The sequence below is a fragment of the Petromyzon marinus genome, chromosome 5 (assembly GCF_048934315.1).
Source record: "Petromyzon marinus isolate PM22_M1 ecotype Great Lakes invasive population chromosome 5, UKy_Petmar_22M1.pri1.0, whole genome shotgun sequence".
Lineage (NCBI taxonomy): Eukaryota > Metazoa > Chordata > Hyperoartia > Petromyzontiformes > Petromyzontidae > Petromyzon > Petromyzon marinus.
In genome coordinates, this window is record NC_133671.1 from 9683246 (window position 1) to 9689427 (window position 6182).

The window sequence follows — 6182 nt, forward strand, 5'->3', positions numbered from 1 at the left end:
CAAACTCCAAATGTACAGGCGTCAGGGTCGGGTTCGAACCCACGACCTCCTGTATACCAGTCGAGGTAGTTAACATCTCGTCACCCACGGGGTACACATATCCTACAGAGCGGTGTTTCTCAAACGTGTGTGGCTCACGGACCACTCGGTTGATGCAAACATTTCCACCCAGCCCGCACCACCCCTGGTGACAAAACGCATTCACTTATCTCTCTAAATACCACTAATACAAGATGATTAACATTGCCGGAACATACATACCATTTTTTTTAACGCGGCTATAATGTTATTTTTTTTTCTTAGGAGTAGTGGGGGGGGGACATAAATATGTTGGGGTTAGGGTAGTTTAATCAGAGTAGTTTACCTAACTTTACTTTGTTTAATTAAATATCACGAGTAAAATATTGATGTCCAAAACAAAAGGTAGAATAAACATCGTCATTATTGTCCGAATCGGTCTGCGTCTGCACCACAGCTACCGGGGAGCACCTGGAGGACCGACTCGGCCCTCCCTGGTTATCCGGGCACCACCACTTTGAGAACCACTTGGGGTGGGGGGGTAGACTTTAGGTGCTCTCTAGAGCATCCGCTGTAGCAGTGGGGTAGGGGGCCATCCATTTAGTACGCATGGAGCGGGGAGTGGGGCAACCCAAATGCGTAGCTTGAGTATGGGGGGGGGGGGGGGGGGTCTACTGACAATGTGCGGACGCATAGGAAACGGGGGGGGGGGGGGAGGCGGTGAAGCCTCTATAATTATTTGTCTACATTGGCCTTCAAATGAGTTAGATAGTCCGGAGGGTGGATGATCTGTTTGCTTAAACAAGTTAATATTATTAATATCCTTGGGTCTTTCGGTAAAGTCACGTAGATAGGTTCAAGGAAAATAACAAAAACACTAGGACGTTTCGATCGCAACCCAAGCGATCGTCATCCGGAGAAGAAAATGGGTCAGGTTCAATGATGATTGCTTGTGTTGCGATCGAAACGTCGTAAGTTTTTGTTATTTTCTTTGAACCTATCTACGTGACTTTACCGAAAGACCCAAAGAATATGAATTCGTGCAGTCACGAAAGCTTTAAAGTCGATATTATGAATCCTTCATCGTTTCTGCGTGGATGAAATATCGGCCGTTCTATAGGATTCGGGGGCGGGGGGGTGCGTCAGGCGTTCGTACGCAGGTGGGGAGGGGGGGGGGTAAAAAGTCCGCGTGCGTACATGGAGGGGGGAAGGGGTTTAAGTGTTGACACATTTTTTTGCGTACGTCCTAAATGGATGGCCCCTAAGCAAGCAATTGCAGGGCTGCGCTTTTATACGTCACCTTTAAGTTGACGCCGACGCTGTGTCCGTGTGGCGTTGTGTGCATACGCATCGCGTGCGCTGTGTGCTCTGTGAGCACGTGTCACGTGCATCGCGTGCGCTGTGTGTTCTGTGAGCACGTGTCGCGTGCATCGCGTGCGCTGTGTGTTCTGTGAGCACGTGTCAGGTGTATCACGTGCGCTGTGTGTTCTGTGAGCACGTGTCACGTGTATCACGTGCGCTGTGTGTTCTGTGAGCACGTGTCACGTGCATCGCGTGCGCTGTGTGCTCTGTGAGCACGTGTCACGTGCATCGCGTGCGCTGTGTGTTCTGTGAGCACGTGTTACGTGCATCGCGTGCGCTGTGTGTTCTGTGAGCACGTGTCACGTGTATCACGTGCGCTGTGTGTTCTGTGAGCTCGTGCCGTGTGTATTTGTGAACGCTAAGTTTATATACGACGTGGGCAAGTGCTTCTGTCTGAATGTGTATGTGTGTATATTGTATATAGGGTGGGAAGCGATAGTGTAACGATTAGCGCGCTGCGCTATGAACCTGGCAACCCGAGTTCGATTCCCGCTCACGGCCAACACCAGTGACGATTATCTAAACCGGTCCCGGGCCTCCCCTTGGTCGACTCAGCCTCAAATGAGTACCTTGTGCGGTGTGTAAACATCGGCACTAGGGAGACAAAGGCGGTCGGGCGTGGTGCTGGCCACCCACCCCCTCGTGTACCGTTCCGGCCTTCATAGGTGCTACTCGCTAACAGCACTTGCCCCTACAGTCTGTTAAGGCTATATGGGGGATCTTTTTTCTTTGTATTGTATATAGGGGCCGTCTATAAATGACGTCACGCACCTAGGGGGGGGGGGGGGGGTCAGACGATGTGTGACGAGGGAGGGGGGGCGAGAAACGTGACGTCACATCAAAATGCGCAACTTTAAATAAATATAGACAACACGTTCTACTTAATTAAATAAACCTTTTAATAAATGTTTTCTCCTACAACATCAGAGTGCAGCCCCACATTAAATACGCACTACAATGACAATAGTTTAAAGCGATTTGAAGCATGTTTTATTTTGGGGGGGGGGGGGGCAGAGCTTTGTGACGTCATATTTTAGAGGGGGGTCTGACTTTTTGTGACGCCGTGTGACTAGTGGTGGTGGGGGGGGGGGGTAAAAAATCGTCCAAAATCGCGTGACGTCATTTATGGACGGCCCCATATGCCTTAATAGGCGCTCGCTAACATTACTTACCCACCCGATCCATCCTGGCGCGAGACACGGCTCATGGGCATGACAACGGCTCGTGCACGACAGCGAGATTCCCAATGAAGCATCGCTTCGATGTCTGTCCATGATTACAGATCGCCACCAGCCAGCGGCCAAGCGGCATTTGAATGCGACTTTTAGCCGCCTCGAGGTCACGTCAGCCTTTACAAAATAGAAAACACCCGGTCCTGTTACATTGTCAGCATCAGCACTGGGAAGACAAAGACGGGCGCCGGACGCACGTGGTTGCTGACTCCAGCAATTCATTTTTCAAGTGTGCAGTGTCAGCCTTAATAGATGCTCGCTGATAGTGCTTGCTCGTGGCCAACACGGCTGAATGTGGGGTCGGTTTGTTTTTTTGGCGTGTCTTTGTTTTTGTCTGTGTGGAGAGCGGTAGTGCAACAACTTAGAGCTCTGCCAAGCACGGTGACCCGAAGTTCGATTCCCGCTCACGGCCAACACCGGTGACGATTACACGAACCGGTCCTGGGCCTTTTCCCTAGGTCGACTCGGCCTCAAATTAGTACCGGGTAAAACATCACCAGCAGGGAGACAAAGGCGGCCGGGCGTGGTGTTTGGCCAATCATCCTCTCGTGTGCCCCGACGGCCTTCGGAGGTGCTCGCCGACAGCACTTGCCCCAACAGTTTGTTTAGGCTATGCGGGCGATCTTTGTCTTTGTGAGCGCGTACAATGTAATTGCGTGCGATTCGAACGAGGGGAAACTATGTAACTTGCTACGTTTGCTGTTCAGGAGGGGAGGCAGGGGTTGGCTCTGCCTGCTGACCTTGGCGTAATGGCCTCTGCGTGCATTAGTCGTAGTGTGGTTAGAATGGGCTGCTTTAAGCGTAATTGGCTCATACATGTATGCATGGGCCAACATTATGTATCTGTATATGTGTGCGTGTTCACACACAATACTGATATAGATTGAGAGACGTAAGGAAGAGCGCGTGGATTAGAGAACATAGAATCGTTTAAAGGCATTTTTTAAAAACAAAATTATTCCTGGAACATTTAGGGGGCAGTGGCGGAACTCGCCCATGGGGGCCACGAAGCGGAAAATGTTTAAACAATTCTAATGAGATGACATGAGATATAGATATGAGATGTAGGCAAGGGACAGAGTTGTACGTATTGGGTAGGTAAATGTGGACAAGAATAGAGATGAGTGGATGTTACGTTAATGAACATACTGTCATTCAGATTTTAATGTGAGTTGATATTGGCCGCACCAATATTGTTCACGAATCCTGAGTCACCACTCGAGTTGTTCGGGGCCATTCGATATTGCTTCGTTTCCTGTGACGTTCGGAATCGCCTCCCTTGATTTGACAAATGCCAGCACATCTGTAAACGAATTTAGATCTTATAAGCATTATACAAACCTGTTGTGGAAGGAAATTAAACAAGAACATAAAACACCAAAAATTATGTTCATGTTAAAATGTTATCGGTGTCCCATGTTACAATTCCATGGCAGTCAAATTGACAATATACGTAACCAGACTTTCTCCATAGGAATATGGAATTTACACTATAGGCTTCGGACCAACGCAAAGCTGAGCAGAACAACTTTTGTGTTTACACACGGGGGCAACTTTGGAGAAAAACAGAACGTCTCTTGTAACACGTGCATTCAGTTGTGAAGTTCCTACAGAAGATCATCTCCAAGCCAGGAATGCTGTTGTCAAGCTGCAATGAGGTGGCGACCTGCGTATCTACTGCCTTGCAGACCATCATCGAGGATGAATATATTGATGGCGAATGATGCCTTCACCCGAGTTCAGGGCGAAGCAAGCACTACCAAAGTGCTTGGCTGATACACAGTTTACAGTAAACAGAGGGTTTTTAATAGTAAAGGAACTCATAAGATATCTATTGGAGGAAGAACCACACAACTCAGTGGAAGAAGGTCCTGAACTCGTAAACTTGGCAGATGTTTGATCCTGACGAATAATACATTTAACGTGTGGGCACTTTGGAAGTTGGAAACAATAATTGCATTGCCTGATCCCCGATTATTGTATTGGACATACTGTATATGACAGATCCTCGGCTCTGTTGCTCTACTTTGTCCTACAAAGTGTAACACTGAACATTTTAGACAGGTCAATTTGCAATATAAATTTGGATGGGGGCCCAAGATCAAAACCCACCCATAAAATTTGTGGATTTCTACCCCGTATATTGTTTTAAAATGTGAACAATTGAATAATCTCGATACTCACACGTCAGTCTAATCAGGATTACATAAACAAAAAATTTGCTTTGTATTATTTAAGACTCACTTCACCTTTTTTCTATTTGGAAATGCCATACTTTAGGACAGCATGTACCATGTAAAGTTATCCCTCGTTTTATGCGGTAAATGCTTTCCAAAAGAGGGCGTACAAAGCGAAACTGCACGAGACAGCTGCCTGCCAAGTAGTGCACACAGTACACGCGGTGGATATAGTACACACAATGTTGTCCCACGTCCGACCGCAAAGCCGCAGGTGAGTGAATTCAAACCTCATGAAGCGAATTATGGGTAGAAATAGGTTTGCCGCATATATGCGAAATCGCAAACCGAACCCGCAGAAAGCAAGGGAAACCTGTATATATGAACCAAACATGTAAATATCAACGATAAATACATAAAGGCTTTTTTTAAAAAAATATTCCTGACGGGGGGTGGGGGGGTTTTAGTTTTGGTTCACTGTCTCGTCGTCTGTGAAGAGTGGTTTGCATTTCATCTGATATATTCATGCATTTGGGCCCTCAAAAGGTGGGGGAAGGCTGAAATCGGTTAATTGTACAATCATACAAAAAAAAACAGTAATCATACAATCTTTTGTTTTAAAAACGTCCAAATGTGACTGCAACGCAAGAAAATACAAATATAGTGAGCATATTTAAGTTGTAGATACAACCAGCTATAGGCAGAGGGGGGGGGGGCAAAAGGCTGGACTTGAATAAAGGGCAGGGAATCCACAGCCAGTGTTATTTCAGGAAAATTTTTATGTTTTTTCCTGGATTTTCTGTTTGCAAATGCACAGTCACTTTAAGATGTTTTCTGGTTCATGTTTTTGTTTTTTTGTTTGTTGCGGTTGCACCCGATTCAAGAGCCGAATGGCTCACAGGGCTATACCAAATAAATGAAACTATGAAACTAAACTAATGGCTGTGGGAGGGAGTTCCAGACGAAGGGGCAGCATAGGGGAATGAGCGACCTCCTACTGAGCAAACGTTGGACAGGGGGCTTGTTTGATGAAGCGACGAGTCCGTGAAGAGGAGTTCATTGAGTTGAGAGGGGAGAGGTAGGGAGAGGCGAGTCCCTGAAAAATCTTGGAGATTGTGTGATCTTGAAATGTATTCAGGTTTGGCTTTGGAGCCCATGGAGCGACGAGTTTTTCGGTGATGTGGTCACATTTATTGGCGTGGGTGACGAGTCTGGTACAGGTATTTTGTATCTCGAGTATGGAGATGAGCAATTTTGGGAGGCCATAGCGGATAATTTCAATGGTTGAGTTGTGGTCATAGGTAAGTGGGTTGAGACCATTAACGGACTCTACTTGGGTAAATGGGTTATTTAATGGTGGCTCAATCGCTGTGTACAGCTTCCTGTGTCAATA